Source organism: Schistocerca nitens, chromosome 5 (genome assembly GCF_023898315.1).
Source record: "Schistocerca nitens isolate TAMUIC-IGC-003100 chromosome 5, iqSchNite1.1, whole genome shotgun sequence".
In the NCBI taxonomy this organism is placed as follows: Eukaryota; Metazoa; Arthropoda; class Insecta; order Orthoptera; family Acrididae; genus Schistocerca; species Schistocerca nitens.
The window spans coordinates 861987311-862012298 of NC_064618.1; the positions used below are offsets into that span (position 1 = coordinate 861987311).

Consider the following 24988-nt stretch of genomic DNA (forward strand, 5'->3'; position numbering starts at 1 on the left):
TGAAGAAAACTGGGCTCACAATGCGCAGAACGAAGGTTCAAGTTAAGATGCAACAATCTGTGTTTAGGCAAATGCTGAGATGAGATCGTTCGTTGGAGAAGGATATGGCTCAAAGTAGAGCTTATGCTGGGTCGCTAATGACCTCTTCGTTGACGGCCCAGTCCTTGTTCTTACTGTTGCTTTCAACAAGTTTTCTTCAAGAATGAGATTTTCGCTCTGCAGCGGAGTGTGCGCTGATATGAAACTTGCTGGCAGATTAAAACTGTGTGCCGGACCGAGACTCGAACTCGGGAGCTTTGCCTTTCGCTGGCAAGTGCTCTACCGACTGAGCTACCCAAGCACGACTCACGCCTCGTCCTCGCAGCTTTACTTCCGCCAGTACCTCGTCTCCTACCTTCCAAACTTCACAGAAGCTCTCCTGCGAACTTAACAGGACTAGCACTCCTGAAAGAAAGTATTATGCGGAGACATGGCTTAGCCACAGCCTGGGGGATGTTTCCAGAATGAGATTTTCAATCTGCAGCGGAGTTTGCGCTTATATGAAACTTCCCGGCAGTTGCCCGCGAAAGGCAAAGGTCCCGAGTTCGAGTCTCGGTCCAGCACACAATTTTAATCTGCCACGAAGTTTCAAGTTTTCTTCAATTTGATCGCAGCAGAAAATAAGAGAAGGCATCAGAAATGTAGAACGCTTTTAAGTTACAGTCAAAGAAACAGAACGTCGAGAGTTTTTACAGTAAGCCTGTCAAAATGCCCTGGTTCATGGTGAGAAATGTCACTGCTGAAGTTATACAGTACGCGTGAATGTTGTAGAGAGCTCGGAGATGTGAGGGTATCATTCAGAGAGAAAGCGAGGCACGCAGGGAAGGTGGTGTGTGGTGGTGGCTGGCAGTGTGCAGTGTCCAGTGGCCAGTGGGCAGCGAGAGCGAGCAGCGCTGCGCGGCTGCCGGTGGCCGGTGCTGCACTGTGCGGCCCGCGGTGGGCGGGGGGGGGGGGGGGGAAGCGGCCGCTGTCGAGTGACAGAGTGGCGAGTGTCGTGCGCCTGTTTACATGCCGACTGGCGCTCGCAATAAAAGCCGTTTACATGTGTTAATTGGGTCCGGCTAATGGTCCGCGCCGAAACAACACGCGCGCTCTGCACGCAGCAGGGGGTGGGGGTGGGGGAGGGGGAGGGCTGTGGTGTGTGGGGGAGGGGCAGGGGGCGGTTTGGCACACCGAGCGGCGCTCAGCGGTGTGGTGTGGCGCACTCGCGCGGTACGCGGCGCCAGAGCGACCGGCGCCGTTTGCCGACTTCTCTCTCGCTCTCTCTCTCTCTCGAGCTCATGAGCACAAGTATCTCACGTTCTGGCCTCTTCCACTGTTAGCTTTCACACTTAGTCACACTTGAAAGAAAGGTTACCAGATCGAAAAACTAGCGTAGAAAAGTAAAAGACACAACAAAACAGGAGATACTACAAATTGAAAAGGAAACCGTAGAGACAGTAGATGAAATTTTCTATTCAGCGCAGTTGGTAGTGATTACTAAATACTGCAGCCATTTTTATGACCTCTATAGGCTGTCACAATTTTTTTATATAAGTAAACTGTATTAAATCATGTGTGACACTACTGATTACTGTATTTTCAAATGTACTTGCTTGGATAAAATGTGTCTAGTTACGCATTGTCTGACATAAAAAGCAAAGTACACAGATGTCCAAAAATCTCTAAACATGGCGATGTATAATTTTAAAAAGATTGCTGTCGTTTTATAGACATTACCCTCTCAAAAACACAACGGAAGGCGCCAACTGTTATTCACAAAAACTACAAAGTATCCAGAATAAAGCAGTTTTATATGCGCAAGGTGAGATTATACAGGACTTTCCGAAACTTGATGATATTCATCCTTTTTATGTTGATTTTATGAATGTTCTCTATGACAAAGATCTTTACAAATTGGCACTGTGTCAGCTGAATATGGCGCGTCATCTTATTGACAATGTTGCAAATGATTATATACGCCTGCTAAAATTTGGTGACTCGCTATACAGATGTAAGCAACTGAAACGTGCAGCATTGGGACGTATGGCAACCATTATGAAACGACAAGGTCCAAACCTGCAATATTTGGAGCAACTGAGACAACACTTGGCAAGGTTACCTTCTATTGATCCGTTTACAAGAACAATAATAATTTGTGGTTTTCCAAACGTTGGAAAATCCAGCTTTATTAACAAGATTACAAGAGCCGATGTGGAGGTTCAGCCATATGCTTTCACAACTAAATCACTGTATGTTGGTCACACTGACTACAAGTATCTGAGGTGGCAAGTTATTGATACTCCTGGAATTCTGGATCACCCTCTTGAAGAACGTAATGTTATAGAAATGCAGGCGGTTACTGCACTTGCCCACCTCCGTGCAGCTGTGCTCTACATTATGGATTTGTCTGAGCAGTGTGGACACACTGTAGAAGAGCAAGTTAAACTCTTTGAAAGTATTAAACCGCTGTTCTCCAACAAGACACTGATGGTAGTCCTGAATAAAGCAGATGTTGTTAGATTAGAAGAACTTCCTCTAGAGAAACAAGCACTCTTGAAGCCATTGGAAGATGAAAATGTACCAATAAAGCAAGTGAGCACAATGACACATGAAGGTGTGATAGAAGTTAAAACAGAGGCCTGTGAGAAGCTTCTTTCATATAGGCTTGAAATGAAGGTCCGTACGAAGATGGTAGATGGCATTCTCAACAGAATACATGTTGCCCTGCCATCACAGAAAGATTCAAATAGAGTGCCTTTTATACCAGAAAATGTGTTAAAGCGACGACAAGAGCATGCTTTTCGTAAACGAAAACTTGAGAGAGAAATTGAAGAAGAGGAAGATGATGATTATTTATTGGATTATGTATTGCATCTGAACGAAATGAAACTTCACTGCTGAAGAGAGTAGCTGATGTTATTTCAGTGACTACCAGAACGAGTCAGATTTACGAAGGACGAGTCAGTATTATCCCCCCTTATCAGTATAACATTCCACTCGTGTGTCCTGGACGCATAGACTGATTTTTGTGTTGGCAGAAGAGCCAACACCGTGTTACGAGTGGAGGCCGAAATGCACGCGTCTTAGCTCACGCAGGCTGGCGTGATGAGGGAAGAACTATACTGACGTGAGGTCTGGAACATGACAAGGAATGAGAATTCAGAAAGCGGACATAATTAGTTTGATACTTAACTTTAATCCATTAATGATGAACGTCGCTCTTGACGGTACATGATTCACAATATTATCTGTTCAGAATACATTCTTAAAGTAGTTATAGTAACTGAATATGGCGCCTTGCTAGGTCGCAGCAAATGACGTAGCTGAAGGCTATGCTAAACTGTCGTCTCTGCAAATGAGAGCGTATGTAGCCAGTGAACCATCGCTAGCAAAGTCGGCTGTACAACTGAGGCGAGTGCTAGGGAGTCTCTCTAGACTAGACCTGCCGTGTGGCGGCGCTCGGTCTGCAATCACTGATAGTGGCGACACGCGGGTCCGACGTATACTAACGGACCGCGGCCGATTTAAAGGCTACCACCTAGCAAGTGTGGTGTCTGGCGGTGACACCACACTGATTCCGTTCGGAAGGGTGTTATAAACGCGTTGTATCCTCTCCTGAGGCGACCTGGCCACCTACTGTTGCAGCTCATCCTCGATATGCCGAATACGGCACTGGAACGGAGTTGACCTCTTAGCTAGTTCCCACACATGTTCTGCCGGGGAAGCAGATCTGCTGATCTCGTTAACCAACTCTTCATAGAGCTTGGTGCCATGTATGGATGAGAATTGTCCTGTTGAAAAATGGCACCAATACGGTTTAGCACCAAATGGAACACATCAATGGATCGCCACACCACTGTGCGTCTCCAAAATACGCCATGAATCGGATCTCTGCCCAGGTTTCCGTCATATTCGCCGAGGACGGTCATTCGCGGTAGCGCGGAACCGCAAGTCATCGTTGAACGCAGTGCGATGCCATTCATCATTTGTCCACGCTGCCCAGTCACAGCACAAATGCAGCCGTCTGTGCTGCGCTGTTAGTGGCAACCTACGCTTGTGACAATTATAGCGTGGTACGGTTGCTGTAAGTCTCCAACGAATGGTGAGGTACGACACGGAATGTAGTAGGCAGTCCATCACTTGTTCACGGATGACACATGAACGGGTTACGATGTACTTGGTGCACGATACGGCGACCCCTCGTATCGCAGTCGAAGTCGACGGGAACGCCCACGACAAGTACGTCTGTCCCCACCCCACGGCCACGTGCAGTTCAACATCGGCCACTGTCGCATGCGAAAGGTCCACAAATCCGTATACCGCGCAGTTTGACCAATGTGTCAGGTAGAGGCCCACAGTGCACCCCTTTCAAACTCTTGTCAGCTACTGGTAACACTGTCTCACACAAACACGCGACTTCTCTGTGTCCTTGACAGCGATCATTCAACACCTGACGCTGTCCACGGCCCTGTTGTGCCTCACCTGGCCTGGTAACAGTGCTGAACACGAACAACACTAATGCACTGCGGTGACCGTACCACTTCTCACAGAGAAATGCAACTTTGATTATTTACGTACCTGCCGACGGTGTGTACATTTGCGAAGTTACATTGATATCCGACCATATCTTCTGAGTGCCTCACCATTTTTGCCACGCACTCTATTTAAAAACTATTTAGCGCTACATGTGAAGAGCCACACGCACACCAAAAATATAAATACACTCCTGGAAATGGAAAAAAGAACACATTGACACCGATGTGTCAGACCCACCATACTTGCTCCGGACACTGCGAGAGGGCTGTACAAGCAATGATCACACGCACGGCACAGCGGACACACCAGGAACCGCGGTGTTGGCCGTCGAATGGCGCTAGCTGCGCAGCATTTGTGCACCGCCGCCGTCAGTGTCAGCCAGTTTGCCGTGGCATACGGAGCTCCATCGCAGTCTTTAACACTGGTAGCATGCCGCGACAGCGTGGACGTGAACCGTATGTGCAGTTGACGGACTTTGAGTGAGGGCGTATAGTGGGCATGCGGGAGGCCGGGTGGACGTACCGCCGAATTGCTCAACACGTGGGGCGTGAGGTCTCCACAGTACATCGATGTTGTCGCTAGTGGTCGGCGGAAGGTGCACGTGCCCGTCGACCTGGGACCGGACCGCAGCGACGCACGGATGCACGCCAAGACCGTAGGATCCTACGCAGTGCCGTAGGGGACCGCACCGCCACTTCCCAGCAAATTAGGGACACTGTTGCTCCTGGGGTATCGGCGAGGACCATTCGCAACCGTCTCCATGAAGCTGGGCTACGGTCCCGCACACCGTTAGGCCGTCTTCCTCTCACGCCCCAACATCGTGCAGCCCGCCTCCAGTGGTGTCGCGACAGGCGTGAATGGAGGGACGAATGGAGACGTGTCGTCTTCAGCGATGAGAGTCGCTTCTGCCTTGGTGCCAATGATGGTCGTATGCGTGTTTGGCGCCGTGCAGGTGAGCGCCACAATCAGGACTGCATACGACCGAGGCACACAGGGCCAACACCCGGCATCATGGTGTGGGGAGCGATCTCCTACACTGGCCGTACACCACTGGTGATAGTCGAGGGGACACTGAATAGTGCACGGTACATCCAAACCGTCATCGAACCCATCGTTCTACCATTCCTAGACCGGCAAGGGAACTTGCTGTTCCAACAGGACAATGCACGTCCGCATGTATCCCGTGCCACCCAACGTGCTCTAGAAGGTGTAAGTCAACTACCCTGGCCAGCAAGATCTCCGGATCTGTCCCCCATTGAGCATGTTTGGGACTGGATGAAGCGTCGTCTCACGCGGTCTGCACGTCCAGCACGAACGCTGGTCCAACTGAGGCGCCAGGTGGAAATGGCATGGCAAGCCGTTCTACAGGACTACATCCAGCATCTCTACGATCGTCTCCATGGGAGAACAGCAGCCTGCATTGCTGCGAAAGGTGGATATACACTGTACTAGTGCCGACATTGTGCATGCTCTGTTGCCTGTGTCTATGTGCCTGTGGTTCTGTCAGTGTGATCATGTGATGTATCTGACCCCAGGAATGTGTCAATAAAGTTTCTCCTTCCTGGGACAATGAATTCACGGTGTTCTTATTTCAATTTCCAGGAGTGTATATCGCCTAGCAGATGTCTGTTCCCACGCAGCACTAGATAGTTTTTAAATGTAACGACACACTTTTGACCGATGCAGTACCATTAGAAAATGGCCATACGCTGAATCTGGCCAGTAGTGTAATAATCATGTATGATTAACCGAAGTTGATCTGTACAAGAAATTAGTGACAACTTATGGTGTAGGTAAAAACTGGTTTCGACAATTAGAAGTTACGTCGGGGCTGAGGAATCACACACGAAGAAACTAGTTAGTATTGGGTTGCTCAGCGTACTCAGATACGAAATGAGTATCATAAAACCTGGCACATCTTTTGTTTCGTGGACGTTTGAAGATATCGAAACGATGTGTCCGGCCGTTGACAACACACTTAGGGGTACGTAATTCTATTTCTTGTTACCTATTCAATCAATCGAGACACTGAAGCAAGTACAGATTCTTTTAAAAAAATGAAACTATGTATCTTTTTTCAACGGCATACAGAAGCGCCCGGAAAGATGGGTACAGTGATGTACGCATTTCGAAGTACCCGTTGAAAGTGTTGCCGAGCGTACGCAAGAAATGATCCAAACTGGCGGGAAAGGGGTCCGGGACTGGTTACCGCGATCCGCTGACCCAAGCCCTTCGACCGTTTACTCGTTTGCACAAGAGCTGTTCACCTAAACGTGAAACACTTTTCCTATGTCCCGTCTGATATGCTGAAAGTTAGCATGTAGTTCCATTTAGAACGACCGTTGCTGGCCCTGTACCTGTGTCGTATAAAGTAGAGCTGCATATTCATGAAGGGCCCTGCTACGAGAGCGACAGCTGACGGAGTTTACGCAACAACAGCCGATTTCGGATGCATTGATGTTCAACTTGAGCACATTTCTCGAGTACTTTTGCGAAGAGTTTGAATGTTAACATTGACAGCCTTTATGCTACTGTACTCGTCTATTCAAGACTTTTCGAATGTCGTTAAAATGTTTATCGTTTCATTAAAAAAAAAGCTATATTTGCTTCAGTGTGTCTGTTGCTACAAGAGTTACGAAATTACGCGCCACTCTGCCTTCTATCATTTGGCAAAAATCTCGTTTCGATATCTTGAACAGTGTACAAAATAAAGAGGGTATAGTGGTTAGCCCTATATGCATAATCCCCATACGTAATTAATCTATTCTTTAGGGGAATGAGTTTTTTGTTCATACTCTCGTATTCAATAAAAAAATGGCTCTGAGCACTGTGGGACTTAACTTCTAAGGTCATCAGTCCACTAGAACTTAGAACTACTTAAACCTAACGACATCACACACATTCATGCCCGAGGCGGGATTCGAACATGCGACCGTAGCAGTCGCGCGGTTCCAGACTGTAGCGCCTAGAACCGCTCGGCCAACCCGGCCGGCTATTCAATAAAATACCCTAATTAGTTCGACCAAGATTTCTCACACAGTGCACCATAGAGAGTTTGATTTGATTTGATTTATTGCTCATTTAGAGACCCGTTGCCTTATACTTTATAACAGGTCATTCATTTAACAGTTTTTCATGTAGATCACAAAAAATATTCCATATGACAAACAGCAACTATTATTTTCAGTATTTACAAAGGAAATAATAATAAATTAAAAACACATTACAACTTGAAGGAAAAAAAAAAACAAAAAATTTTCCAGTTGTAAGAAGATATGATGGCAGATGATATAGGAAAGTCTTGGATAGTAAGAGAGAGAGAGAGGGAGAGAAATATACTGTGTCTGAGCCAGCCTGGTCTGAAAGCCTCGGAACTACTTCGAGCCTTGCAGACTCGATTCGCTACAGATTAATTTACTGATTAATATTTCTAAACACTATTTACAAAAACACTATAACTATTATGTACATTGTGGAAAGCGCAGTGGCGTGTGAGTGTAAAGTACGTAATTTCTTGCGGTTATTAATTAACATTCAGTTCGTATATTATATGTCTCGGATTTTACCTGTTGTGTAGCTTATATCCTAAATGTTCAGTTACAAATGTTGCATCCCAGCAACGGTATAATGAGCGCGGGATGGATATGCCTGCTGTTTATACTTAAGCTAGAACAGGTTTACAGGGTTGATTGCATTACACTGTTTATTCTGATACAGTTTAATTATTTTGTTGTGTAAGGCTGTCTGTGGTACGTGCTAGTGAAAGTGTTCGCTGTCTGAGTGAGTGTGTGTTTCGGTATTGCTGTCTGTGTTGGTGTACGAGTTGGGGCTGCTGTCTTACGTGTTTCATGTGTGTTGCAGTGTTGCAGTGTTCTGTCACACGGCCGTGTATCTCTGCATTCGTCATGTAATGTTCTTGAGGCATAATCAGTGATTTTATTTATTGTCTCCCACTCGTCTTTGTCTCTTATTGTCCGTATCATATCATTGTTGTAGTCCGTTGGTGTCTGGTGTGTTGCTCTGTATCGAAGAAAGTGAAAAAATTTTTTTCCAAAATAATTGATGTATCCCACGGCCCTAATCGCGTAACTCCCATTCCCTTTGCCTGGTATCCATCCGCCATTTAACGAGTTGGTGCCTCTCGGCAATGTCCTGTCCGGTAAGCTCAATTACCTTCTCCTGTCTCTCCCTCCTCAGCCTGTACATTGCAGCCCGTAAACGAATTTTTATGTCGGTAGGGAAGGTTCCAAGCAGCACGCAAGGTGATTCCATTGACGTGGTGTTGAAACCTCCTGACAGCCTTACCAGGGCACTTCTCTGCTCTCGCCGCACAGTGTTCCGTATCGTCACCACACGTACTTGGTGGACCCACGCACTGGCTGCAAAACAGACCACAGACTGACAGAGTGCACGTTGTTAAGTTCTCAGTGTGTGTAATTGTCGTGTACGTAGTTCCGCGTAGTCAACGCATACTCAACTTTCCCACTGGAGCGCGCCCCGCTATTCACAACAGCGCAAGCGCAGCGCTCGTCCGTCTCCGCACTACGAGATGGCGCTGCCATAGAGACGGACCAAATTCTGCTTCCGCCGATCCGCGTATTAATATGTAACGCAGCCAATGAGATTGCTGCTAACGTAGAACCTTTTCTCCTCGCGGATCACACTCGCGCAGTGATACATGAACGCGCGAGGTATTATAACGAGTGTACAGACCTCCGATTAGTGAGTCTGCATTTGTCTGCACCAGTCTGTACCAGTCTGCATTAGTCTGCACCAGTCTGTACCAGTCTGCATTAGTCTGTACCAGTCTGTACGAGTTCTACATTTGTCTGTACCAGTCTATAGTCAAGTCTGTGCCTAATAAGATTACCATATTCCTGTACATCGCCTTGAAGATAAATGTATAGACACTTTTGTCAGGTATCAGAGATATATGTGAGAATAAGATTAACGTACCAATACCAAAGGAACTTCAGATTGTCAATTGTAAATAGCATGCAGAACCAAGTTAAGTAATTTTTATGCTTGTTATTATTTTAATAGATGTGTGTGAAAATTAATGAAGTTCTGTTTAAAGTTGGTCACCGTCAATCTGCTACTCTAAGCGCGCAACTGGCATTTCTATCATCTGGCCTAACCTCAGAATATAAACACGCCACGATAAGACCACGAGACATATTACTGACACTCGCCTACTTCGTTAGAGTGACAGGTCAAATAATCTGATGGTGTGTGTTTAAGGTTGTTAGTGTTTAACGTCCCGTCGACAACGAGGTCATTAGAGACGGAGCGCAAGCTCGGGTTAGGGAAGGATTGGGAAGCAAATCGCCCGTGCCCTTTCAAAGGAACCATCCCGGCATTTGCCTGAAACTATTTAGGGAAATCACGGAAAACCTAAATCAGGATGGCTGGAGACGGGATTGAACCGTCGTCCTCCCGAATGCGAGTCCAGTGTGCTAACCACTGCGCCAGCTCGCTCGGTGCATGGTGTGTGTACTGAAGGTCTTAACAGTACGCACACCACACTAATGATACCCTGAAATGTGTTATGTTCAGTCTGACGAACTTGTGAATGATCTTGGCAGCCCTGTCAGTCGTTGGACTTGTGTGTTCGTCAGAGGACAGTCGTTCGTCGAGGTGCACACCAAGGTATCGTGTTTACAGTTGTCTGCGTATGCTAATGTCGAGTAGTTTCATGGTTGGAGTACTTTGTAGTGTTCCTTTGAGTAGTATATAAACTGAAGTTTATTACGTTTGCACCACGGGCTGACGCTTGTGAATAGCTGTGTTGAGCGGTGTTCGAGTTGCACTCTGGAGCCCGTGGAGAGCACCACCCGAAGGTCATCTGCTTATGCTGTCGTCCCGCTCACACGGGTCTCCCCATCCAGTTGATGTAGGAGGGGTTCAGAGGCGATATCCCAAAAGACCGGTCCACAGATTCATCCTTGCGGCCAACCTCTGGTGTCTTTTTTAGATCATTTTCTGATTTCCTGCGCGCCGTCCAACCACCCTGTTTCCACAGTAATCCGAGAGGCTATCGTAGAGAGCCTTAGGTACCTGCATCTTTCTGAGTCTTCCAAACACTGCCGGTCACAAGAGAGTAACAAAGGCGCCCGAAATGTCTATAAGAATAGGAACTGCGTATTTCTTCTCTATGTTATCGACAGTGAAACACGTATGTATTCATTACCAGCGATGGCGAGGCATGACAGAATCTCTGACCAGAGAGTTATTTATCGTTGCTAGTCTGCGCCTGTCTGCGCGAGTATGCAGTTGTAGTCAGTCGTCAGTGGTAGCGAGTGGACGGTTGTACTGAGTGGGCGTCGGCATGCGTCGGCGGCGTGCTCTTCTCGCGACTCTGGTCAGGATTGTGGTGCACGATGAGTGTTGTTGTAGAAGGTAAAGAAGCAGCATTGCGCATATCTAATAATGTATGTTAATTGTAATTTAATAGGTTGAGAAAAAATGCCCCAATAATAATTTTTTTTATAAAGTAAATCTTTTAAAGAAAAGTATTCACTTCAACTTAAAGAATTTTTCCAATCTTTTGAAGAAAAAGCATTCATTTTAATTTAAAGAATTTTTTCTATGCATTCCTCCCAAGAATCAAAAAAATATATATAGGCCAGCATTGCACGAAGCTGTGTCGATAGATAAGAGCAGATATAGATGCGGTTTTTTATTGAGGTAAGAATTTTTGCTTTTTATTCAGAATACAGGGCCGAAGGTCAGCGCTGCTGCCCTTATAAAATTTACCAGATATTATTATTTCTGTTAGGAGGTTACATCTCGTACATGGCTCATTATTTAATTAATATTGTTGTTGGTTTATGTTCAATTTTCATTCTTTAATTTGTGCGGGGAGGTTACAACAGTGCTTAGTACCTTATTTAGTGCGTCATCCATACATTTTGCCGACCTGAAACCGAATTGATGTGGACTAAGGTCAAGGAGTTCCCTGTGCTTAGCAAGCGGTGGCACAGAAGTCGTTCCTGGACCTTGGCCTAGGTGTTAGTTAAGTGTATAGGTCTGTACGTTTCTAGATCTGAAGGATCCTTGTCCTCTTTTTAATTATGACGGCATTTTCTGTTTTCCAGACCGCAGGTACCCGTCCCAGCCGTAACGTTTCGTTGAGTAGATCCGTCAGATATGGAACATTCTATGGAATGACAATTTTCACTGTCTCGGAATTTGGCTAGTGGCTTTTTTGTTCTTTAATTTGGCAATGGCAAACGCGAACTCCTCACGTGCAAAGGGAATAATGAGGGTACTATTTTCACAGCAAGAGTTCATTAAGGTTCGTTTGGCAGTACGAATCTGTTCATCTGATTGTTGCTCGTCATCGGGGAGGAGTTTGTTTAGCAGGACTTCCACAGAACTTCTCTATTCCTCTGTTATTGTACCGTTATCACGTTTTCAGAAGCTTCGTTGTTTTTTGAAGGGTTCGCCCCAAATGTTGGTTTGGAGCTGTTTCCGCGCGATTTTGTTCCAATGTTTTTCTCTTGTTTTTTTTTTTTTAATTTTACTTTTTTATTTTATTTTATTTTATTTTGTAACTCTTGTTTGCAGCGTTGTTTTGCTTCCCTGAACTGTATGAGACTGTCATCTCTCTCCGTTGCCGTTGCCGCTCTTTGATACCACTTCCGTTTGTTTCATGCTTCTTTGCGCAACCTTTTTAGTTCTCTAGTCCGTGGTATGTTTAGCTTTCGTCCTGTGTCAGCGGTCGGAATGGCAGCCCTTTGTGGTGTTTGTAGTAAGTCAGTCAAAATATGTGCTTTATAATCCATTGAATATTCAACTGCATATAGAGGGAACGCCTCAATCACCTTTCTTGCCGAGTCCGCCTTATGAAATAACGATCGCTGATGTCTGTCCAGTGTAGGTGTCTATATTTCTGTGCCTACGTTCATGATGATGGCTTTTAGGTCGATGTGAGTAGCGCCGTTGTAGGTGGAAGTGAATTTGCAGTTGTTATGCCAATTCTACTGCCGGCTCCCGATGGCGCTATGTAGGTGGGTGGCTGATTCGAACTGTTGACGTTCTGGAGGTTGAGTTTAGTTAGCGCCTCATGGACTCGGTGCCCCCGGTCGTCCGTTGTGCCAGAGTTCCGTGTAGTCGACGTAGCATTTACAAATGGTTCAAATGGCTCTGAGCACTATGCGACTTAACTTCTGAGGTCATCAGTCGCCTAGAACTTAGAACTAATTAAACCTAACTAACCTAAGGACATCACACACATCCATGCCCGAGGCAGGATTCGAACCTGCGACCGTAGCGGTCACGCGGTTCCAGACTGAAGCGCCTTTAACCGCACGGCCACACCGGCCGGCATAGCATTTACATCTTCAGCTATTAATATGTTTCTGTTATTGGCATGTTTGACAACGTCTCTGATGTAACTGAGATATGCTTAAATGTTGTGCGAGTACTGCGCGTAATACGACGCAATAATCCACTTCTTGCCTTCGTGCAGTATTTCCACTGTTGCGAGGTGTTCGTTACATGGACGAGCTATCTGTGTAACTGTAAAGTTTCGATTTGTGACACCGATCGCTGCCGTCGCAGTCGATGTGCCTGTTACGATGATTTGTTTGTGGTCTAAACCTACTAGTTTTCCGCTCCTGGTGTAGGGTTCCTGCAAGCAGACCACGTCCGCGTGCACTTCATCCACTAGCTTAGGTAGCTCCATACTAACTCGTGTCTGGTTGTTTGCATTCAGTTGTGAGAGTTTCATGGATGTCGGGTATATACGAGGGTCACTCCAAAAGAAATGCACACTATTTTTGTAAAAATACAGTTTTCATTCTGCATGTGTGAAAGTTTTACAGTGTGTGGATACATTCTTCCCGCTTCTTTTCAAACTTACAAGGGGAGGCCGCCAATTGTGAAATTCAGATTCGATTCATACTGCGCATAATAAAAGCTCATGGCCAGAGGTGTAATGTGGCAAAGCACCAAGATGCACTTCTCAGCCGTTGTCGAGAAAATCGACAATTAAAAGAAACCGTTGCGGTGAAATACTCTCTACGATTAATAATTTTCTCCAGCATCGTGGCGCAGCGGTAAGCGCTCGGGTTCGTAATCCGAGGGTCGCCGGATCGAATCTTGCGCCATGCAATTTTTTTTTATAATTAGTTTTTTGTAATTCATATATATATACTATTAATGAATTGCTTATGCATGTTGGTGAAGGCGGATTGCTCTCCAATTGTACCGCCTCCATTTTTCCGTTTGTTTAACAGGGTGTACCAAAGCTCTCCCGTCCGCACTGATTTTCGACGATGTTATAAGTTGCGCTAGGGACCGCATCTACCTTCTTTCGAAGTTAGCAGGCAACTACGCTAGTTATGCGGCGGCTCGTTTCGGCCCATTCAACATCTGTTCTTCAAGTGTAACGAGCGAGTAACGGAGTTTATATTTCATACCTGCCACAGCAAATTTGTGTTCGTGGGGTCTCTATTCTAATTCGAACGTTTGACTTACGCTATGCGTATTCGTTTCGGAATATCGTTTCTACGTCTTCCGTTAACTATACGTGGTTAACATTATGAAGACAATTAATAACATTTGTGAAATACATCTTTGTTTACGGAAAACATAATGATGTTCGAAGTCGCCAGTTTTTCCACCACAAACGACTTTCAGTAACTTATTATATGCATAATTGTTGCAACTGATTGCCGGCACACACACACACACACACACACACACACACACACACACATATATATATATATATATATATATATATATATATATATATATATATATATATATATTTGAATTACAAAAAACAAATACTAAAAAAAAAAGTTGCATGTCGCGGGACTCGATCCGGCGACCTTCGGATTACAAACCCGAGCGCTTACCGCTGCACCACGACGCGGTAGAAAGTTATTAATCGTAGAGCGTATTTCACCGCAACGGTTTATTTTAACTGTCGATTTTCTCGACAGCGGCTGAGAAGTGCATCTTGGTGCTTTGCCACATTACACCTCTGGCCATGAGCTTTTATTATGCGCAGTATGAATCAAATCTGAATTTCACAATTGGCGGCCTCCCCTTGTGAGTCGTGTTCGACCACATAGGCAAAATCAGGATGTTTTGCTGTTGCACGACAATGCACGGCCACATGTCAGTGAAAAAACATGGAAGCAGTCACAAAACTCGGATGGACAACACTCAAACACCCGCCTTACAGTCCTGGCCTGGCTCCATGTGACTATCGTCTCTTTGGGAAACTGAAAGATTCTCTTCGTGGAACAAGGTTTGAAGATGATGACTCCCTTGTGCACGCTGCAAAACAGTGGCTCCAACAGGTTGGTCCAGAATTTTACCGTGCGGGTATACAGGCGCCGGTTCCAAGATGGCGTAAGGCAGTTGAGAGGGATGGAAATTATGTGGAGAAATGAAAATATTGTTCCTAAAGGTTGTATCTACACACTGTAAAACTTTCAAACATGTAGAATAAAAGATGGATCTAAAAAAATAGTGTGCATTTCTTTTGGAGTGACCGTCGTACAAAACGTAGATCCCTCTTCATTGTATACTCGTCTGTGGGCCCTCGCAAGGTCTTTGTATACGTTTTCTAGAATGAGCTTTTCGCCCCTTCTCCTGCAGGCTTTGTGTTGTAGTGCAGTCACTTCTTTAATGTTTATCGGTATGTTAGCTGATTTCAGTAGAAGTCTGTCTGTCTGCTAGGTCGCCGGATAGCAGACTGTGGCACCTCTTGAGTTACCAGTTCTAGTCACAAGTCTCAGCGCTGTTTGGAAGTTGTCTCTGTTTCCTAACCTCGAAAGGCACATATTTTCTTCCAGCTTCAAAATGTCGTCTGTTCCCCAAGTTCTGTGTTTTTTGTTTGGGTCTGATCGTTCTCCCGCTGTCTGCTGGGGCTGCGACTGTGCTGTGGGTGTCTGTATTTATGTGTATGTGTTTGAAGTGTGTTGGATTGTGTGATGATCGTCAAAATTGACTATGTACCAGTCGTACCGTTCAAGACGCGACTGCCGACTACCGACTTTACCCGAGCTGAATCAGCGCGCCGCCTGCTCTGCAAGACCTCATGAGGCCTCAGTTTCATTAACAGGGCAAGGTCGTTGTAGTGCGTTGGTCCAGACCTAGAAGCCTGTACGATTGTATGGGCGTATTCGGCTGAATTTTTCGGTGGGCTTTTAATATGAATGAAGTCAGTGTTCACCTCTCAGACACCACGCTTCCTCGCGTCAATTTCTCAATGACGAGACCGGATCGATATCTTATCAAGAACCACAATTTTTCTTTCTTCGTATTTTTCATCGCTACACGAGCTGCAAGTCACTAGCATAGCTGTTTTCTTGTGATAGGCAACTAACGTCTCTGGTTGTATACGGATGCATACCTGTTCTGCGGAGGCAGAGCGCTGCCACGCTAACAGTGACTTGGGCTTCGAATTCGGGTGGCTCATGTGGATGCCACTGCAGCAGTTAATTAGTTCTGCATCTTATGTTCGGACGTTAGCGACTTGTGTATTACGGCAGTAAGCACTTCTAGGCTGCAGTATTTAGGATTTCTGTTGAGAGCATTGCTTGCAAGTATTGCACTGGTGTAATTATATATTATATGATTTTTCAGCGTTGCAGATGTGTTCTCGTAATACGCGAAGTTAGATCTGTTCGGATGGAGGCTTCTTCCAATACGAAGGGTTCAGTATCGGTCTTTCATTAAGATAGTAGTAGACGATCTTGTTTCACGCTGCTTGCCACTCAGTTAATAGTACTGGGAGGATATGAGAGTATACTGGATTCTATTCTCTTTTATGAGAATATGTAGTATTGTATTTCAACGTGATACCTTGCAGGCCATGTGTATCTACTGCTTGTGAGTTTTCATGCTTACTTATTGAATAATTAAAATTAGAATGAACCTTCAGTCTACCCTTTACTATTTCTCTTCTCCTAATGATTTCTAAACTTTACGATTTAGTCCCCATGTACTTTTTTGTCCTTTGTAAAATGTGTATATGTGTGTGGGTGAATTCCTAAGGGATCAAACTGCCGAGGTCATCGGTCCCTAGACTTCCACACTACTTAAACTAACTTACGCTAAGAACAGCACACACACACCCATGCCCGAGGGAGGACTCGAACCTCCAGAGGGAGGGGCCGCGAGCAATCCGTGACGTAGAGCCTCAAATCACGCGGCACTGTGAGCGGCTTATCCATTGTACACATTCGTAGCTGATGTGAGGATTTAAAAAATCTGCCTTCCACGAATATGACGAAAAACTGCTTTCACCAGATAGAGTATATTTCTTCTTCGTGGGCGACTTTCAGCCAGTATAAGGTAGATTTGACCTGCAGAGAACTTCGAGACGTGCGCTGCAGTGCTGAAGAAATCAAGAAGACGCAGCTGCACTTGAAGGTTGTATTACAATGATTGAACGTCGTGGTTATAATGTTGCATTGCAGTAACAAGCGTTGGAGACCCACTTGATGTGTTCTGCTGCGCTTTGAAAGTATGCTTAGTGCCTAACATCTGATTAATAGAAATCGGTTGTTCATTCATGAGCTAATATTTTGTACAAGAAAGGGAATCTTTTCAGGGTATTAGTACCCGAGTCACAACAGTTACGAATTCAGATTAAAGTCTAAGAGGTAAATAAGCTTTCAGACACTTGCCACTGGGAAAACAATTTTCAGATTGTTTTGTTCGTTAATTAAATATTGGGGGAGAAATATAGCAAGTCTTTAAGATCCATGGCGTTTCACTAGCAGCATATAGACTCACGAAGTCATAGCGAGGTCACGCGAATAACATGAGCGTTTTAGCGGAAAATTCAAATGACAAAAAAATAAATGCGTTTTTTCTTAGGACGAATGCATTTCTAAAAAAAAACTGGTCGTATGAATTAGAAAACTACTAAAAGGAAACAACTAAAAAAGTCATCATTCCTGTTACAACACTATGACGGCTGTATCCGTCGTTGTAGCGCAATACACAGAACTGCTGTGGCTGCTGCAGACGTCCCTCTATGTGAATAACAACACAGTAAAACTATCACTGTAACTGGGTAATTTTTATAATTCACTCTGTAATATATTTAAATAGGTCGCCATAAAGTACAAAGTAATCGCCATAAAAAGCGAAATGAATGTAAAAGTGAAAGTGGCAAACGAAAGATTTGGGAAGAAAAGAAAAGACGAATGAAGCTACATCTTCATCTAAATCTACTGATTACAATGCTATTCACAATAAAGTGCCCGTCAGAGGGTTCAATGAACCACTTTCAAGCTGTCTCTCTACCGTTCCATTCTCGAAAGGCGCGCGGGGAAACGAGCACTTAAATTTTTCTGTGCAAGCCATCATTTCCCTTATTTTATCCTGAAGATCATTTCTCCCTATGTAGATGAGTGCCAACAGAATGTTTTCGCAAGCGGAGGAGAAAATTGGTGATTGAAATTTCATGAGAAGATCCCGTCGGAACAAGAAACGCTTTTGTTTTAATGTTTGCCACTCCAATTCACATATCATGTCTCTGGCACTATCTTCCCTATTTTGCGATAATACAAAACGAGCTGCCCTTCTTTGAACTTTTTCGATGTCATCCGTCAGTCCCACCTGATGCGAATCCCACACCGCACAGCAATACTCCAGAATAGGACAGACAAGCGTTGTGTAAGCAGTCTCTTTAGTAGACCTGTTGCACCTTCTAAGGTTTCTGCCAGAGAATCTCTTTGGTTTGCTCTACCCACAATATTATCTATGTGATCGTTCCACTTTAGATTATTTGTAATTCTAATCCCTAAGTATTTGGTTGAGTTTCAGCCTTCAGATTTGTGTGACTTATCGGGTAATCGAAATTTAGTGGATTTATTTTAGTACTCATGTGAATAACCTCACACTTTTCTTTATTCAGGGACGAGTGCCACTTTCTCACCATACAGATATCTTACCTAAATTATTTTGCAATTCGTTTTATAAAATGGCTCTGAGTACTATGGGACTTAACTTCTGAGGTCATCAGTCCCCTAGAACTTAGAACTACTTAAACCTAACTAACCTAAGGACATCACACACATCCATGCCCGAGGTAGGATTCGAACCTGCGACCGTAGCGGTCGCGCGGTTCCAGACTGTAGCGCCTAGAACCTCTCGGCCACACCGGCCGGCACAATTCATTTTGGTCATCTTATGACTTTGCAAGACAGTAAATGACAGCATCATCTGCAAACAATCTAAGATGCCTACTAAGATTGTGTCCTACATCGTTAACATAGGTCAGTCAGGAACAATGAAGGGCCTATAAAACTTCCTTCGCGAACGCCGGATATTACTTCTGTTTTACTCGATGACTTTCCGTCTATTGCTACGAACTGTGACCTTTCTGTCAGGAAATCACGAATCCAGCCGCACAGCAGTGGCGATATTCCACAGGCACGCAGTTTGGTCAGAAGATGATTGTGAGGAACGGTGTCGATAGCCTTCTGGAGATCTAAAAATATGGAATCTATTTGACATGCCCTATCGACAGCACTCATTACTTCATGAGTGGGGAACCGGCCGCTGTGGCCGAGCGGTTCTAGGCGCTTCAGTCCGGAACCATGCTGCTGCCACGATCGCAGGTTCGAATCCTGCCGCGGGCATGGATGTGTGTGATGTCCTTAGGTCAGTTAGGTTTAAGTAGTTGTAAGTCAAGGGAACTGATGACCCCAGATGTTAAGTCCCATAGTGCTTAGAGCCATTTGAAGCATTTGAACTTCATGAGTATAAAAGCTAGTTGTGTTTCACAAGAACGATATTTTGTGAATGCGTACTTTGTGTCAATAAATCGTTTTCTTCGAGGTACTTCATAATGTTCGAATACAGTGTAGAATTATAGCTATATATGTCGTATGAGAGAGTATATTAAGTTTAAGCCACGTTCTTTGGCTGCTCCACTTTCACCTGCAATCCAGAGTGATCGCCGGCCGCGGTGGTCTCGCGGTTCTAGGCGCGCAGTCCGGAACCGTGCGACTGCTACGGTCCCAGGTTCGAATCCTGCCTCGGGCATGGATGTTTGTGATGTCCTTAGGTTAGTTAGGTTTAAGTAGTTCTAAGTTCTAGGGGACTTATGACCACAGCAGTTGAGTCCCATAGTGCTCAGAGCCATTTGAACCATTTTTTCCAGAGTGATCCATAGAACAGTTGTTTAGAAGACTACGAATGTTTGGAAGTCCTCCATGCGGGCCTCTGGCAGGGTCTTTGTGGTTCTCTGCCGGCTCAGCGTCGGCCGCCCTTGGGTGACCCACGGCTGTCTCCTGTGCCGTGAAGACCCGCCTCACAAGGGGAAGGCCTCAGACACGGCCAACCGATTCGGCTCAAATTTGGCAGGTCGCTTGTGTACAACCTAAAACGAAGGAATCTAAGATATTTTGGGATAACACCCCAGCGTTTTTGAGAACAGCACCCCTAAAGGGTACGACGAGCAATCGACTCCAAATTGGAGGGATCGATAGATAATTGTAAATAGAGCATTTTTCATCACCAGTAATGGGTCCGCAAACGCATACTTTTCCAGAAATCGAGATAAGAAACTTTTACAACTGCCGTTCTGTAACCATACGGTAAACGCTCATCGACAGCATCGATATCGCCGGCACGGTAGCTCAGCGTGTTCGGTCAGAGGGATAGCTGCCCTCTGTAATAAAAAAAAATGAGTTAATCGATCAACAACGAACTTAAACGGATGTCTTACGACGCCCGCCCCGAGCAGATGCAACGAACGAAAGCGAATAAAATTAAATTTAAAAGAAAAAGATAGCGCAACGGCCAAGGTAAGTGGCTGCGAATCGGAGAACCCGCGCTCGAATCTCAAAGAAACCTAGCGGATGTTCTTCTTCTCGTTTGAATTTTTCCATATCTCAGTTGATAGGGATAGGAGGGTTAATAAGGTAAGTAAATCAATAAGGATTGATAATAATAAGGTAGGCAAATAAATTTCTCAAACCTCTTGGGATAGTCAACAACTAAAATGTTACTCCAGGCCACTTTACAATGGCTCTTCCAGTCACTGTTACTTGTCCTCACTTTTCTTCGATCAGCTAGATGGGTGGTACTTGTCATATAAACATTCGAAACAAATATACTCACGGCACCAAGAACATGTAATGAATGCAATCTTTAGACAGCTACATTGCTTCCGAAGTGTCGGCGAAAAGCGTTTACCATGTGGGTACAGAAGCGGCAGTTATAGAAGTTTCTTTAATCGATTTCTGGAAAAGTTTGCGTTTGCGGACACCATACCTGATGATGAAAAATGCTCTATTTACAATTATTTATCGATCCCTCCAGTTTTGAGACGATTGCTCGTCATAACCTTTAGGGGCGATTTTCTCAAAATTGCGGGGGTGTTGACCCAAAATATCTAAGAGTCCTTCGTTTTAGGTTGTACACAAGCGACCTGCCAAATTCTGTTGCCCTGTGAAGTAATCTTCAGTTACCGGAATCGTTACCATTAATTTTAGCTGACAACGCCTCATGGGCTGATTTAGTTTTTTACTTGATTATACTTCTGTGTGTGTGTGTGTGTGTGTGTGTGTGTGTGTGTGTGTGTGTGTGCAGGTCGGTGGGGGTTGGGGTGGGAGGGGTATTTGTCGTTCTATCTAAGTTTTAGAGCATGTCCTGAACTGTGTTCTCTAGCCTAGCGCTTTTATCCTGGAGGTTTTAATGTGTTGCAGAGCGACTGGATTATCCTTTTTTATTCTCGTGATTGCCGGCCGCGGTGGTCTAGCGGTTCTGGCGCTGCAGTCCGGAACCGCGGGACTGCTACGGTCGCAGGTTCGAATCCTGCCTCGGGCATGGGTGTGTGTGATGTCCTTAGGTTAGTTAGGTTTAAGTATTTCTAAGTTCTAGGGGACTTATGACCTAAGATGTTGAGTCCCACAGTGCTCAGAGCCATTTGAACCATTCTCGTGATCAGCCAACCACGGTGATCTGCTCTGATGTTTTAATCCCGTCTCCCTGTTTTCTTCCGTCTCTGTGGTTTTCTTGTCCTATTTTGCCCTTTGTAGTGTTTGTTGCGCTTGTGCCATTCTTGTGGTTTTCCTTTTCTCCTGGTTTTGTGCAGTAGGTCTCGTTTGTTTTATTCTTTCCCTCGTGGACTTGTTTTATAGGAGCAAGGGACCGATGAGTAAGCAGTTTGGTCCATTTCCCCCTCCCCCCTCCCCCCCTCCCAAACCAACCAACCAACTAATCAAAAGTGGAGGTACGTTAGGTATTTATGGAGCTAAATTAAACTGTTATTAATGTTGAGGCAAACGAAATTAATAGTGTATTTGGCGAGTTTTCCATCTTAGGCGAGGGTATCTACGAGCTCTGACACCATCACATTCGTGTTTACAAGAAAACGTCGCCGTTCATGTGATACCAGAACGATACGTTCCTTCCAAAAATCGTTTAAGACGCCCGAGAGAACGCTTTTAGCATTGTCGGACGAACTGGAGTAATGGTTCTGGTCGTACCCAACTGATGTGTCCGCTGAGTATTTGAGGGCTATGCGTAATTGGTCGACAGATAACGGTTTGGGCAAACAGCCGCGAGGGCTGTCAGTGGACGGCGTTTAAGGGTGCCCACGCCGAGCTGGCGTACGGTGCTGGGAATGCTTGTGGCAGTGTGAGTCACAGCAAACGAGAGGCCGGCCATTCCATTCCGTGTGTCTGTGCCGGTGATCCGGCCAGCACAGCCGTGTCAGCGGGGAGCCCGCCAGACAATGGCCCCGCGTCACCCATTGTTCTCGGCCGGCTTAGCCGCCGACGAGCTAACGACGCCGGCGGTGGCGAGCTGGCGCTGGCGGCGGCCGATCCGCGTGGGTGGAGGAGGAGGTACCAGGAGCGGGGCAGCCGCAAATCGTGACTCACATCGTGACACCGGAAATGCATATCCTCATATTTCCATCTATTGTACTATAAATTTTTTTCCTTATTTTGTTACCTGAAGATATGACATTTCTGTGTCTTTATACACTCCTGGAAATGGAAAAAAGAACACATTGACACCGGTGTGTCAGACCCACCATACTTGCTCCGGACACTGCGAGAGGGCTGTACAAGCAATGATCACACGCACGGTACAGCGGACACACCAGGAACCGCGGTGTTGGCCGTCGAATGGCGCTAGCTGCGCAGCATTTGTGCACCGCCGCCGTCAGTGTCAGTGGCATACGGAGCTCCATCGCAGTCTTTAACACTGGTAGCATGCCGCGACAGCGTGGACGTGAACCGTATGTGCAGTTGACGGACTTTGAGCGAGGGCGTATAGTGGGCATGCGGGAGGCCGGGTGGACGTACCGCCGAATTGCTCAACACGTGGGGCGTGAGGTCTCCACAGTACATCGATGTTGTCGCCAGTGGTCGGCGGAAGGTGCACGTGCCCGTCGACCTGGGACCGGACCGCAGCGACGCACGGATGCACGCCAAGACCGTAGGATCCTACGCAGTGCCGTAGGGGACCGCACCGCCACTTCTCAGCAAATTAGGGACACTGTTGCTCCTGGGGTATCGGCGAGGACCATTCGCAACCGTCTCCATGAAGCTGGGCTACGGTCCCGCACACCGTTAGGCCGTCTTCCGCTCACGCCCCAACATCGTGCAGCCCGCCTCCAGTGGTGTCGCGACAGGCGTGAATGGAGGGACGAATGGAGACGTGTCGTCTTCAGCGATGAGAGTCGCTTCTGCCTTGGTGCCAATGATGGTCGTATGCGTGTTTGGCGCCGTGCAGGTGAGCGCCACAATCAGGACTGCATACGACCGAGGCACACAGGGCCAACACCCGGCATCATGGTGTGGGGAGCGATCTCCTACACTGGCCGTACACCACTGGTGATCGTCGAGGGGACACTGAATAGTGCACGGTACACCCAAACCGTCATCGAACCCATCGTTCTACCATTCCTAGACCGGAAAGGGAACTTGCTGTTCCAACAGGACAATGCACGTCCGCATGTATCCCGTGCCACCCAACGTGCTCTAGAAGGTGTAAGCCAACTACCCTCGCCAGCAAGATCTCCGGATCTGTTTCCCATTGAGCATGTTTGGGACTGGATGAAGCGTCGTCTCACGCGGTCTGCACGTCCAGCACGAACGCTGGTCCAACTGAGGCTCCAGGTGGAAATGGCATGGCAAGCCGTTCCACAGGACTACATCCAGCATCTCTACGATCGTCTCCATGGGAGAATAGCAGCCTGCATTGCTGCGAAAGGTGGATATACACTGTACTAGTGCCGACATTGTGCATGCTCTGTTGCCTGTGTCTATGTGCCTGTGGTTCTGTCAGTGTGATCATGTGATGTATCTGACCCCAGGAATGTGTCAATAAAGTTTCCCCTTCCTGGGACAATGAATTCACGGTGTTCTTATTTCAATTTCCAGGAGTGTATATTGTAATTGTTTTACTATATATATATATATATATATATATATATATATATATATATATATATATATATATGCATTTATGTCGATGTATAATTGGTTTGTATTATTTGTATTTTTACGCTGGGTCTGGCCTAGGGAAAACTATGGTATGCAACGATTACATCGATAGGTCGTGTGGAGAACCAAAGTGTTGAGGATCTTTGGTAGTGTTAACTCTGCCGTGTGGAGCGCGGGCAGAGGGAGTCTGGCTGGAGTAGGGCGGTGCAGCGTGTTGTGTGATGCTCCGGCGAGTTGCCGCGCTTTCGGGGTTTGGCAGCATGTAATTGCGCTCGACTTGCTAAGATAGTTTCTGACACGGTGTCGCGGACGGGAAGCATTAGCTGGCGCACATCAAGAGCCCGTTTCGTCTGGTGACCGTGTCGAGAAGAAGGCGCGCCAGCATCCAGCTTCTGCAGCAGCGACGACCGACAATGAGTGACTGTCGCCACCTCCTCGATCGACGACTTCAAACCTTCAATCAACCAACAAGGAAGACTGGGAGCACGTAAAGTTTTAGAACTGTATGGCAGACCTCAGCTTTTCAAACTGTTAAATTTTTCTCACTAAATTACAGCAACGTAGCATGAACCTTTGTTGCTCATTGTTCCAATTGCATTACCAAGCAGGGTCCCTTCCTTTTCCGGAATGAACCCGAGTGTCGCTGAAATTCAAACGCCAACATCATTCGATTTCACTGCTTTAATTGCAAAGTTCAGTTAAGGTATTCATAGCTGGCTACAATATTTAGATTACACAAGCACAAATTAAGAGTGCGAGTTTTGTTACCGTATTTTAGCTTACCTGTGTCTGCAGCTCAGCTTGGTACGTACTAAATTTTACTATTGTTAATTGTTCAGAATCATTTAATTCAGTTCAAAGTTCAATCTCTTATTTCTAAATTGCGTAGATTCAAGTAGCTTTTGAAATGATTGTTGTGGTAGCCCAAGACTAACCTTATTTTATTGAATTTCGTAGTGCTTCAGAAACTATTAATTTCTGTCATT

The 24988-nt window shown here is 45.8% G+C and overlaps 1 pseudogene; it reads left to right on the plus strand.

Annotated features, from left to right (window-relative positions):
* Nucleotides 1-1709: 1709 nt before the first annotated feature.
* Nucleotides 1710-22425, plus strand: LOC126260766 (nucleolar GTP-binding protein 1-like; annotated as a pseudogene).
* Nucleotides 22426-24988: the final 2563 nt, after the last annotated feature.